General features: G+C 27.5%; 1 protein-coding gene and 1 long non-coding RNA gene across 2 annotated transcripts in view; one reads left to right on the forward strand and one right to left on the reverse strand.

The window, feature by feature from the left end:
• LOC129605453 (DNL-type zinc finger protein-like) overlaps window positions 1-15,151 on the forward strand; it is a 49,907-nt gene that overhangs the window by 21,955 nt on the left and 12,801 nt on the right. The gene's annotated exons all lie outside the window — the stretch shown is intronic.
• On the reverse strand, window positions 145-692 carry LOC129605455 (uncharacterized). Its single transcript, XR_008696717.1, has 3 exons — window positions 548-692; window positions 338-456; window positions 145-278 (listed from the first exon to the last, which is right to left on the reverse strand). It is a non-coding gene; the product is annotated as an uncharacterized LOC129605455 (long non-coding RNA).

Consider the following 15,151-nt stretch of genomic DNA (forward strand, 5'->3'; position numbering starts at 1 on the left):
CATTTCCTAATTGGATATTACGTTTATAATATGTTTTAATATTAGATATAGAGATATGGAATTTATTAGTTGAGAACAATTATTAATATAGAGAAATTTTTTTCAAACTATTTATTCAACTCGATAAGTAATAAAAACAATCTAGGGATCTTAAATAATTCTATCATTTTATACATTTTAAATTCAAAATATCCTTTCTATCATTTGACTCTCTCTCTCCTCCAGCGAAGTTGAACAATACATTTTACAATTGAATGCGCTCCCATGGTATCTTGCTCCTAAATTATTGAAATACAATCTATATTAAAATGTCAAAATATTCAATAAAATACTTCACTTAATTGGGATTGTTGGTAAATAGGAGGCGTTTCAAAAATCCATGAATGACTGTGTGAATCAGATTGAAGAACAGTTCCTTTGTTCATATTTCTCTTCCGGAATGTGCAATATACTAGACTAGTGGAGCAATAGAATTTTTTAATACAGTTGTCTTTACAAATAAAATCATAATTTTGAAAATTTTATGTACTCTAAAGGAATTGCTTACCTCAAATCTTAATGTGCGAAGATCTACATATTTTTCTTTGTTTTTATTTTCTCTTTTTTCTCTGTTCTTTGTTTTATTTTTTTTATTATGTTTTTGTTTCATTCATACAGTATATTTAACATTTTAATTTATTTTAACGACGTGTACCCGCAAAGGAGAATTACAAATATGAACAACTTAATGAAAAGAGTAGTAACATTAAAATGTATAGATGCGATACTAAAAATTCTTATCTTAAAGTATAATTGTGCATACATGTATGTGTATGCAATATGCATACATATACAACAGGTGAACATGTATTTGTTATTATATATTGAACTTATCAATGTAAAAATAAAATAATAGAAGATCGGACGTTGTTGAGAGAAACACAGAGAGAACATACAAAACGGAAACTAATAAAAGTTTGGAAAAATAAAATTATTTTTTTCTTTTTTGGAAAGAAAACTGGTTATACGAGTAGTGTTTGAAATATAATAAAATAAAAATATGAACTTAGTCAAGTTTGATCATTATACTAGATTTATTTAAAAATTTATATGTTTTTCATATTATACCTTTAATTTATCAATAAGAGAGTAATTAACAAATTTTTTAGTAGAATGCAATGCAAAAGCAAATATTTGAGAATTTGAGAACAAAAAATTGAGAATTATAGAGATAATATCTGCAAATCTGTACATAATCTGTATTACTCGTATTGTTGAGAAAAATCTTCAATGGCAACACTTAGCAATTTTTACGGTTTTTTAATGGAATAACTACTTTAGAGTGTTAAATCATTGATTATTATTTATAGGTAATTTTAATTACACAGAATAGAATCAAATCAAAAAATAAAAGAAAGAATAAATATTTTGCTATGTGTGTATTTTTTTTAACAGTTGAAAGAGTTTAAAAGATTTTTCTCTAAAACACCTGTGTAAATATTATAATCACACAGGTATTGCTAATAAATTCTTCAAATGTGTGCGTTCACACAAAGTATAGTAATAACTACTACCATACTACCATCTAAAACTCTCGTTATAAAATGAACAAGTATTTTATTTTTATATTTTTGCTGCTTTTGTATATATCTATAGTATGGCATAATAAATTATCATAACAATATCAAAATCAAAAAATAAGATTGTAAATTTTTTTTTGTTTTTAGATGCTTGACAGTTTCATTGTAGTTATTTCGTATTTATATAATGTTGAACACGAGAAATAGTTGAGAGAAATGAGAGAGAAATTTGTAATAAATCAGAATTGCTTCTTGAAAAAAATTCATCTCATACAAGATTTGCAGCCCATTTTATTTCTCTTTTTTGATTAAATGTCATAGTGAAAATTATTGTGTAATTATTTTGTTATTTCAACTATTCTCAAAATATTGGGTATATGTATATGAAATTTTATGCGCATAAAAACCGTACTATTTGAACTACATTATGTCCATTATAGGCATCGAGGTTAACGTTTGTTCTATTATGTAAGAATATGAAGTCCATTAATTTCAAAAGTACATAAAAACGCTAATGGTTTCATCTATATGAAATATATAAAATTGTACAATAATATGACAATTGTTTAATTAATTGCTAACTAAAGTAAAATAGAGTATTAATTATAGGCTCAGCTATACGGCGGTTACTTAAATTTAAATAAATAAAATTCCTTTATTCAATTATCAACTACAATATTCTTAGTGCATACTAACTTATAAATATTTCGGTCAGTTATATTTCTGAAAAAATACGAAAATTATATCGATAAGTTCTGATTAAAACAACGGCTTATAAAGTAGTAAAGTCGTCCCTTGGTTTCGAAAAATTTCATTTTATTGCATACTTTTAGGGAGAAATCCGAAATTTTAAAAAATCTTGATGTAGTAACGGAATTCCATAAATACACTGTCAATAAGCTCATTTAAAATAAATATTTATTTTTTCGGATAAAACATTCTTTGCTTTTATAAAAATTTAAAGTTTAAGAGTAATTCAACTGGGGATAAAGATAGAAAAAAGACATATTAAACAAAGTGAACTTTCCACAATCATATTGTCGTGAAACTCGCTATAATTTTATACACGGAATTTAGTTCACGATTTCCAAATTTTTAATAATCAATTATTGAAAATTCGAATTTTAGAATTATGAGAGTGGTTTCCTACTCTAATTAATAATTAGCAATTTTTATCTTCAAAGGTATAAAAATTTTCTTCAGACGAAAAAAGAACAAGTTGCAGTAATAAGCAGCATAAGTTTTTTTCAAACGTTTTGCAAATGTACTAAAAATGTAGTAGCATACATTAATAAATAAATCTATACTGTAAATTGCTCAGAAGCACTATCGCATTTCGGTTCAAAGATCTTCATTTCATAGTAATATTAAATATATATAAAAATATATTGTTAAAAATCTACAAGGATTGTTGAATTTGTAATTGTGTAAAATTTATATGGCGTCGTATACTCGTATATAAACTTATTTTATATTTATTTCCCTGTGGGCTTAACATTTTTACTTATATTATATTTCAGAACACATACGTAAAGTAGCTATATATGATATTTTGTTTATTTTATTTAAAAACAGAAGATGAAAGTTTCTCTGAATTATATAATATTTACCTTCAAGATTTATGGAAAAAAAATGATTTATTTATGAAAATATTTTTAAAAATAAACTATAGATTTTGTAAAAAACAAAAACAAATAGCTAGAAATCAATTTAAAGAACTTGCTTTCCTTTATTTCTCTTTTGTAAATAAAAAGCAATTCAAACGAAAAAAGGACTTCAAATAACGATTTTGAATTTTTCCCCTTATGTACAAAAGAGAGATAATATAAAAATATGATGAAAATATGAAAAAAATAATATTATTTTAGTTCTCATATCCTTTTGATATTATCAATAATTTTTTTCGTTACTTGCAAAAATATTTAAGTGCTTTTATCCTGAATTCTTTCTTCTTTGTTTTCTGAAAACAAAATATAAATATCACCTTGTTTTGCTTATTATTCTCTTTCTTTGCAAATGAAATAAAATAAGTTCATCGTCCTTGATACTATAATAATAAATAATAACTATGACTATTATTACTCAAAATCCTATTAAAGAAAAATAAATTTTCAGTAACAATTTAGCAAAATTTTCTGTTATTTTAACTTTTAAAAATTACTTAAGTCATTAGTATTATTATTCTTAATATTATACTTGAACTTGAACTTATTAGGTTCCAAATTACATAACAAAAATTGTATTGCCAAAAGTACTAAATAAATAATTTAGTAAAAGATTAGTAGTGGAAGAGTGCTTAAAATCGAACAATAATTGAAATTTAAATAAAAAATTAATTTAGAAATAATTCTATTTTAATTTTACTTGTATAAGAGCTAAAGCACGCCAACATATTATAAATAATGTCAAAATTTCTGTTTACATTTGATGTAAAACACAATATTGCATAAACCGAGGCGCAATTAACAAATAATCTTAATTTGTACTAAACAATTGAATCAATTCAATAATCACATCCAAAATTCGAAACGATTTAGCTATGTCTGATAAAATATATTGAAGGTTTCCGAATTATAATGATGTTTCCTTTCAGATTGTGACCTTATATATCTTTATTGCATAACTTGAACGAATTTAATATGAATTTTTTTGAAATTTTTTTTTACCAAAAAATTGCTTTTATTCAAGGACATTCGTTTTTTGAATTATTTGATGAGTTTTTTTTTTACGAATTCGATATTGAAATAAAATATTTTATTTTGGGGTTATCCTTTCATTGTTATCAAAAATTTTCATAATATTTTTTTTTGGTTTATTAATCCACACAATATGCCCATTGAATTATTCGTAACGTTAATAAAAAAGGAGGGCAGCTTCTTATAACTTTCATTTTTATTTTTTCATAATAATTATTATTTTTCTCTCAAGGACATAGGTTAATTGAGTTTTAATAATGAACGCAAAATTTTATGCAATATCCCTTTTTAGCACAATTAATATGAAGAAAACTTTCAGTAAAGGTAAGGATATTTTTTTTTGTGATAAAAGCTTTTATAATTAATATTAATGGTCATGAAAAGTTTAAGCAATTTGTTTGAATAATTTTTTGTTTGTTTTATTTATTATATTTGTAGTTAATATTTAATTTAAGGAATTGTTTTATATTTCGATTTTAAAGATAAAGATAATTACATTAGGGGTGAGAGATAATTTCATATTAAATAACAATTTTATGTCTGAAGATTTATTATTGGTTTTAATTAAAGTTGTGAATATTAGAAAATATGTGGATTCTTAAGAATTACGAGCATATAATAAACAAATTTAGCTATAATGTTTTTTTTTTTTGGAATAATCGTAGGGTTGGTTTGCAAATAAGTTGTAAAAAATGATTTCGATCATTTCCATATGCTGGTTATTGCACAATATCCCATCTCTTTTGTGTCAATTTAATCCTTGTACTTGTATTAGTACATATAGCTTCTGGTCTAATTAATAAAAATGCAGTTATGTATGTTGAAATGATTTTCCTATTATTACCATATAATATTGCATACTTTTAGGAGACAAATTTATAATATTTAAAAACAAGTTTTAACTACTATATAAAGATTGAATTATACTATATAAAGATTGAATCAGATTATTAATCAATTAGGTTCAAAACAAAATGGTAATATATCTTGGATAAAAAGCTAATTACTGCTCTACTTTTGGTTTTACATGGAAGTACAATAAATCTGTTCCTCGAAAGTACTGGAGAGCTCTAAGTAACGCCAGCAGGTCTTAGACTCAATGAAGGGAAAATCCCAATCTACACCTCCCAGTGGTGAGGAACGGGCAACGGTCTTCAGGACCGGCTAACGTAGATGGGGACCGAGTGGTTGTCGGGATAAGCAACCGGACCAGTTTACTGGACAGGGCATCCTTATGTCCTGGGAGTGAGAAATCACTCCCAAAGGCGGAGGAACTTCCCGGGGAAGTCAACGGCACAGGATCAGGCAGGCAAGGGGAAACCACCTGATTACAACAATTCCCACGAAAGCACTTATGTTTAAATGAAAAGGAAAAATAGAAGAAAGCTATGTGACCCGTTTAGCAATCGGCGCTACTCTGATTCCGGGTTGGAGAGTGTCAAATTGGTTACCGGGCATGCAGGAGTGGAGGAGCGGGCTCTGCATGCAAAATATGCTACCGTCTCCAAAATCAAACTCAGAAATAACAACATCAACATAGCAACATGGAATGTTAGGGGTCTACTTCAAGCAGGAAAACTCGAATTGCTAGAGAGAGAGTTATTAAAACAAAAAATTGATATCTGTGGCATAGCTGAAACACACTGGAAAAGTACAGGACATTTCCAAACAGACCATCATAAGATCTTTACATCTGGTGATAGTGTTTCTTCGAGATGCGGTACAGCGTTCATTGTTAGCAAAAAAATAGCCCAACACATTACATCGTACGAAATTATCGATGACAGAATTATTAAGATCTCTGTAAATGCTAAACCTATGTGTCTCCATATAATACAAGTGTATATGCCGACATCTGAAGCAGAAGATGAAGAAATTGAGGCAACATATGGGAAAATAGAAGAAGCGTGTAAAAAAGTACCAAACAAGGAACCGTTGCTTATTATAGGAGATTTCAATGCTAAGGTCGGCAAAACATATGACGAACAACTGAAAGATGTTGTTGGAGCTTATGGCATTGGAGATAGGAATGAACGAGGAGAACGCCTGTTACAATTCTCTATAGACAACAATTTCTCTATAATGAATACCATGTTCAAGCATCATCCGCGTAGATTATCTACTTGGACACATCCGAACCAAATATATAAAAATCAAATAGATTACATATTGATCCGTAAAAGATGGAGAACCTCTGTACGAAACGTGAAAACTAGACCTGGTGCAGATTGTGATACCGACCACAAGTTACTGGTATGCAACTTTATGCTTAAACTTCATTGCATAAGTAGATCGCAGCAGGGGCAAAAACTCACGATTACTGATAGGGATGGGTTTATGCAAAAGTTAATTTCAACGTCACCTGATAACATACAAGAAACTGAAGGATCAAATGAATATTGGAACAAGTTCAAAAAATGGATAGTGTCAGCCGCAATAGAAAGCAGAACGATACAGAGGCAACAAAAACAACACTGGATTTCAAATACCACGCTGCAGCTTGTTGATAAGAGAAGAGAATTACGTCACCACGGTAGAACTACGAGTCCAGAAGAAATCAAAAAGCTGAACAAACAAATTAAAAAAGCTTGCTTCATGGACAAAAACAACCACATTGCGAAAGTTTGTGCCGATTTAGAGAGATACTCCACACAGAATGATACAAAAGAACTATTTAAAACGGTAAAGTATCTGGTGAAAGAATTCAATCCTCAAAAACAAATCATAAAAGATGAAAATGGAAAAACGTTTACAGATGAGAAAGAAGTTGCAGAAGTATGGAAACAATACTGTACAAAACTGTTCAGTACCAGTGTTAATGATGTGTCAAATCTGCAGTTTGAGCAAGAACTGGAACCACAAATAATAAAATCTGAGGTAAGAAGCGCAATAAATAAACTAAAAAGCGGAAAATCGGCTGGACTAGATGGAATAACTGCAGAAATCTTGAAAGTAATGGAAGATCATGCCATAGATCACTTATTGGCCCTGTGTAATATTATATGGCAAACAGGGGTATGGCCAGATGACTGGGTGCATTCTATATTCATACCAATTTATAAAAAAGGCTCTCCTCAGATATGCTCAAACTATCGCACAGTTGCACTTATACCACACGCCAGCAAGGTATTTCTACATATTATACATGAAAGATTAAAAACCTTCCTCATGCCAGAAATATCAGAAGAACAAAGCGGCTTTGTCCCCGGGAAAGGAACTAGAGAACAAATATTAAATGTACGGCAGATCATCGAAAAAGTTAGGGAGTACAATTTGACCGCTTTTTTATGCTTTGTTGACTACAAGAAAGCCTTCGACTGCGTCAAATGGGGATCGCTGTGGATGATTCTGACTCGGATGGGGGTTCCTGGTCATTTGGTAAAAATAATTCACAGCCTGTATAACAACAACACCGCAACGGTTAGAGTCAACCAAATAACGTCAAACACATTTTCAACAAAGGGGGGCACAAGGCAGGGCTGCATACTTTCACCATTGCTGTTTAACATCTATACCGAATATATAATGAGGGAAGTATTAGATGAGTGGGAAGGCGGAATATCTGTTGGTGGAAGAAAAATAAGTAATTTACGCTACGCGGATGATACACTCATTCTAGCCGAAAATGAATCCGAACTAGGTATCGTTATGCAAAAGCTAACAACAATAAGTAGCAGATACGGTTTAGAAATTAACGTAGGAAAAACAAAAGTAATGATTATAGATAGAGCGCTAAATAATCAACCAAATATGACTGTGGCCGCTGGGTATGAAGTCGTAAGTAAGTTTAACTATTTGGGTTCCGTAATTTCAAACAATGGGAGCTGCTCAGACGAAATAAAGCGGAGGCTTACAATAGCAAGAACACAAACAGTCAAGTTAACGAAGATTTGGAAAGACAGAAACATAAGTAAAAATACAAAGTGTCGACTAGTAAATGCTCTGATATTCCCCATAGCAACTTATGCCGCAGAAACATGGACTATAAAGAAAAGCGACAGGAAAAAAATCGAGAGCTTTGAGATGTGGGTGTACCGAAGAGTGCTTAGAATACCATATACAGAACACCGCACTAACAATTCGGTATTACAAGAGCTAAATGTTAACCATAGACTGATGAAGAAAATTAGCGAGTCATATTTGAGATATTTTGGCCATATTGCTAGGCGTAATGGAAAAATGGAAAAATTGATTGTTGAGGGAAAAGTTGATGGAAAAAGAGCTAGGGGTCGATCACCTAATAGATGGATAGATCAAGTACGAAAACTAACACACAAAACTGCTGCAGAATCAACTCACCTTGCGCAAGATCGGAATGCTTGGAAGGAGTATCTAAAACATAACATCGAAGATTAAACACATAGTGCCACCACGCCCTGAACAGGGTAAAAGGAAGCAGAGAGAGAGACAATAAATCTTATCAAGATTATTATAAGCGAAACACGAAAATTAATATTTTAATGAGTAAAATAACTGGATGGCAAGAATCGCCGCGTAAGGGAACGGTGACTTTAAATATGAAGAAAAATCAATTTATTCTAATAACAGGAAAGAAATGAATCACTAACTTTGTGTTTTTACAGATTTGCAAAGAACTTATGTTGTTTAGACAAGTAAATCCGTTTTATGTTGCTCTGACAAGTCAACAGCTTGTATTTTAATTTATTTGAGAAGCTAGAATTTGAGATTATTTTTAAAAATTTTTTACTCTAATATTTCAATTTGGGAGTCTGATGAGATTTTGTGATATAATGAACAGATCATCAAGTGGGCAATTTAACGAAACAAGTTTTAGAATTTTTAATAACATTGTTAAGAATAAAATTCAAAAAATGCTATTAAAATGAAATTTTAACCGCAAAAATAAAAATAACTCTTATACAAAATGACGTATTATAAAAAAATTACAAATTAATTAACGGAATTTCCAAAATATTAAATAAAGTAGGATTGTAAAAATTTTCTAAATAATTTCTATTACGTCAAAAATAAAATATCACGTTTCTATTCAAAAAGAAAAAAATTTCATAGAAAATATCAAGATTTTACCTCAAATAAGGAAAATATAATAAATAATATCCTTTCATTTAAATTAACCAACCCCATACAAACATTACATATATATATATGTTACATTACATATTATATACTATATTACATATATATTGAAAAACGAGACATAAAATTAATAACATGAAAAAATCTAATTACAGCAGGATACAAATAAATTTTTATAAGGTTCCTAGAACATGTGAATGTTAGGTTGAATACGTAGATTTATTTATGTATGTCTATATGTTACGTAGAAAAATATATCTGGACACATGTAAATATTTTGTTCAAACGTAATATATACAAATGAATTTAAATTCGTATTTCTAGGTGGTATATTGCGAATTTTTTTGAAATTACATTAGTATAGGGTGTTCCGTTCAAAGAAGTTAAGGATTTTATGAATTCTTAAAAATAAATCAATTGTACAAATAATTATTTCTCAGAGACTTTTATGCAATTTTACGCAAGTACGCTCAAATATTTTTAAAAGTTCAAAGTGGCTTATTAATTGTTCTAATTTTAACTTTGTATCCTATTGCTTGAGACACTTTTTAAAAGGTAAAACTAAAATAATAGCAAAGTATAGGAAAACATTAATTTGAATACATAATAACTTTAATAGATGGCGTTTTGTTCCCCCATTAATTTCTTATTCCATTATTTTTTTATTTTTCTTCTTTTCCATTTTGTTATACTAGTATACACCAACATTAAAAAACTTAATATAACATAAAACTATAAAAGGATAAAATATAATAAATTTTTAACTATGTACTAAATACGTAAAGACCGGAAAATTTGAATTATAATAATCATTATCAAATTTTCATTACAATATTTGAATTGTAAATTATATAAGAAAATTTGCCTCGATTTTAATATCATATATAGCATGTACAATGTTTGTGTCACCAAAATCTCATTTATCACACAACAAGAAAAGTAGATTCGATTTAAGGTATGTCCTATGTAGTTGGCATGTGCCCATTAATACGAAAATATTAAAATGAAAATAAAAAAAAAAAAAAATAGTAAAAAGAACAAAAAAAGTGTCTGAGAATATATAGAACGGTTTCTATTCAAAATTGCATATATTTGGAAAGGGCAAAAGGAATTAAAATTTATTTAAAGAAAAGTAAGGAAAGGAGAAGGAAGAATGATGAGTCATTTAGTGTCTTTACTAATGTTACTATGATATCAAAACGTTTTACTACGATAATACTAACTCGTATATATGTATATTTGTACATACATACATACCTAATATATTGTATTATTATTTCTATAGTGGCCTGGTCTTGTTGTTTTTTGATGTTCTTTTCGGTAATTTTTATTACTTCCGATGATTATATAAGACCTTTTTATTTGTTACTATTTTATTTTGAAATTTTTAGTGGAAGTGATAAAGACAACAAAAGTTTATTTTTTTTTTGTATAATTTTACGTTTACTTATATATGTATGTATGTATAAATAGATGTCATGTTGTGGCAATGCGGTACCTGTTATAATACACCTTAGATGTAGGTTTAGTTTTTATCTTTACTTAAAATTCTTAAGAATAAATTTTATTTCGTTTTGTTTTTTTTTTATATGTATATCACTTTCGGTGGCTGTTATATTAAATTGACTAAGCTGTAGAATACAAAAGCATAATCTGAGAATTATGTATATGAAATCGAAAACAACATTAATTTTGAATTTTACTTTTTTTTCTTTTTGAATTCAGAAGAAATTCAAAAATTTTTTTTAAAATTTCATAGGAAATTAATTTTAAATTTCATTTGAATTGTACTAAAAAAAAATTGGATTTTTAGTTTGAAATTAATTCATATATTTTTAAATTGTTAAATTTTAAATATTAAATGCATTTTCTTCCAAAAAAAAATTGTCAAAATATTTCTTATGAATTTAAATTGATTCCAGTAAATAAGGATATAGTTTTGATGAAAATATATTTGATATTCCTTTGAATTTTAAGTATTGCATTTTTTTTTTCTAAATTATAGTAAATTACAATGTGGATCAGTGGTTATATACAAAGTCAAATTGTGAAAATATTTCGAAACTAAATTTTTTTTTTAAGGCACACAGTTATAGGTTTTCTCTAAGAAATATGTATTTGAAGTTATGGGGAGAGGAATTTTAAGAAATCGAGGTTTTCACTGCACTACTCATAGGAAATTTAGACTTATCGACTTATATGGCACAAAACATAACTGGTTCTGTCAGTATTTCCTATATTTGTACAAAACAAAAATCCTCTTGTATAGAAGTTAAAAAATTCAAGGAAAACAATAATTAAAATGGAATATTATTATTTAATAATTTCAAGAATACTAACCACTTTCATATCTGTATGGCATCTATAAATTGCAAATTACAATCAACGATGTTGTATTTAAAACTCATCTCAGTACTTGTAATTAATAAAGGCAGCAACCATTATGCAAAAAATCAATTGAAATTTACGATTTATTCATCAACTTTTAAATGATGATGTATTCGAATAAACCATGAGAAATACAGTAAGAGTTCCCATATTATTGAAATTCAATAAAAAAATTAAATTCTTTTTATTACCTTTAATTAAAACTTTATATACATACATACGTATATATGAATATAGTACTATTGAAAAATTACAAATTAACTTTTTCTTTTGATCCCATATACATACATATGTACATATATAAATATAGTAAATATATAATTTTAAATTTTAATGAAAAATATTTTAAAATTTCTTTATTCTTCAGCTCAGCAGTAATTTTATCAACAAAAGTGGGTTGTACCATCTGAAAATTAAGAGCATTTCCTTTGCTTAAGGCAAAGAAAAAAATGCTAAAAAAAAAAAACAAAAAAAAATTGTATCAATGTTAAATTTTATAATTCATATACGATACGCGTCATATAAGACTTACTTGTACGAGTATCTACCGAGTGTAGTGAATTAAACTCTGCACATAAAATCGCCTTAAGCTATAAACAATACAGGTAATGTTTAGAAAATAATCGTGAGAATTTTTGATTTTTTCTTCTTGTTTTTAATTTTACATTTTTTTTACTTTTTTTAATTTCTTATTTTTATGAATGAAATTTTAAAAAATATTTTTTAGCAACTATGCTTTTATACTTATAAAATATTAAAAAAATCTATTGTAAAAGCTATGATTAACATGACTAGGATTTTATTTGCAAAGAATTTTGAATCCAAATTCCCATTTCCTTCTTTAATAGATTTTGACTATAATAGATTCAAGTTGTGTACTATGGTGCTTTTGTTATTATTAATTGGTATTATTGTTATTATTAATCAAATATGAAAATCGAAAATACTTATATAAAATATTTGTATAACAATTCACAACTCATACGCTAATAAATTACAACTTATAGTGGAAAATTTTAATAGGATCGTGCGTTTTAGTTAATAATACGCTTTAAATGCGCTGGTTCCATTTTTAGTATGCTATTGTAGATTGTAGATTTTTCAAGGGAAACAAATAAAGTAAGAGGATATCTCCTCCTACGATACGGTGGTCATTCGCGAATTATTGTAGTCTCACCATGCTTTCGCCTATAATATTTCTGTTCCAAGTATAAAACTGGAGATATCCACAAGGCAATTAGACAGGAGTACATGAGAATGCTCAGAAAACCCCGTCCAAAAAAATTGCGACGCTGGACAGGCAGTTCCTGGCAGTCCATCATCATCAAGGTTGAGTTCGATTCTTCAAGTTTATGTCGGTATTATTTTGCATCACCGGCGGACTGTAGTATGAAATATATTGGTTTCGCAGCCCCTTAACCATAAAAACAAATAAATCGGTCAAAATACTTTTCTTTATATAGGAAGAAAAAAAATATTTTTCAATAAATAAATGCATGTAAACGTAAAAACAGTAAAGCATAAAAAGAAGCAAACCAATTTCAAATCAAAAAAATATCTCGAATTAATAATTAAAAATAAAAATTTAAAATCCTTTATTTAGATGATAAAAATTAAAACGAAGTATCCGAAATTATATGTTTTAAAAACAGAAACTTACGCCTCATTTTGATTTTCGAAATTAAAATGAAAAAAAATTTTACCACTAAAAAACTTCATTAATAAATAATTTTACATTTTATATAAAAAAAATAAAAAAAAAACAAAGTAGCATAAAAAATGCATCCTCTTAATCTAAACAGCCAATTCCTCATATAGTGCTCACATATCATCAAACCAATACCACACCTTTTTTTGAAAATATTTTGAAATATCTTCAATGATTACCATATACGATAAAGGAGGCAAAAAGAAGCAACGTGATGCAAATAGCATAAAACAATCGTTTATAATTTTTATTTTTTAAAAATGTTTGAATTTTATTGTAAAAATAAAAAAAAATAATCGTGAGATGACTTTTTAGAAAATGTCAAAGTTTATAAGTGAAAGTGAAAATCGTTGACATTGAAAATTCAATTTTCATGAGTTTTTTTTAATATTTTTAAAATATTTTTATAAAATTTCAAATGTTCTAATAGTGTTTGCTTTACTGTTCATAGGTTACGTAACCTTACATACTAACACTGAAGAATAGTCATTAATTATCTCATTAATCGAAATAGCACAAAATTTTTCTGACACCTTGTAAATCATAAAAATATAATTGAGTTAAAATATAATTTTAAGCATTCAATAAACAATTGTGTACTAATGATTTAATTGGTCGTTGGTTAAAATTAGTATAGCATTATTATTACATTTGCCGTTATTTAAATTATCGAATCACTAAGTGATGTTGATATCGAAGAAATTCCAAAAAAATTTATTATAGAAACGAGACATTGTAAGAACTGGTTTGTATTCAAAATAATATCGTACTATTTACGATAAATATCACTATCACTTAGTGATTCGATACTCAGAATACGCGCAACTATCATAAACGAATGCGCTTTATTTACTGACTCAATTTTTAGTCACACTTTTGACAGTGCATTGACTACTATTTCTTGTATGGCATACTAATGTACATATTTGGAGCACGTTACAGATTTATGTATGAAACGCGGATATAGAATTGTCATCCACACCTTCCAGAGATTCTTAAGTGTCACATAAACTTTAGCCGACAGACTAATATACACTTTTTTCTTTACTCAAATATAAGCAATAAAACTAACCAAAAAAAAAAATTCTTTATTTGTCAAAATCACTTGCACGCATCATTAGTACTTTTGACAATCAAGTAAAGATGAGAATTTCATACGTCTATAATAATTAAAAAAAAAATAATTTCCTTCTTTTCTCTACCAAAAATATTTAACCGTAATAATAAATTACTCATATTACTCAAAAATTTTTAATGCTCATCAAAAGTAAAATGAAAAACAAAACCAGAATAAAAAAAAAAAGAAACAAAATTTTTTTTCTTTAAAGTTCTTAACCTCTTTCTTTCATTTTTCGGTTATTTGAGCTCTTAACCAACCATATAGATACCTACTTCTTTTTTAACGAACACCTGAATCCGTTGTTGAACACATTTTTTTGTTTTCACTTCAGTTTCATTCTAAAATATAAGTACAAATGTATGTATAAAATTTAAATATATAGCTTTTAATATATGTATAACAGTTACCAATACATATTTTGTATAAACGTTTTATTGTTTGTAACATGAAACTTTAATAAGTCCATCAAAAACAATTTTTTTTTTCTTCTTTTGTAAGATCTCTCCTTCAAAGATCATTTTTTAATCTCGGCAACATTTTTTTTTTCAATTTGTTTATATTGAACATAATTACCAGTTGCACGCTCCTTTGGAATGCAGTTAATAATTCATTTTTTTTCTTG

This window comes from Condylostylus longicornis, unplaced genomic scaffold (assembly GCF_029603195.1).
Source record: "Condylostylus longicornis isolate FDR11 unplaced genomic scaffold, ASM2960319v2 ptg000013l, whole genome shotgun sequence".
Lineage (NCBI taxonomy): Eukaryota > Metazoa > Arthropoda > Insecta > Diptera > Dolichopodidae > Condylostylus > Condylostylus longicornis.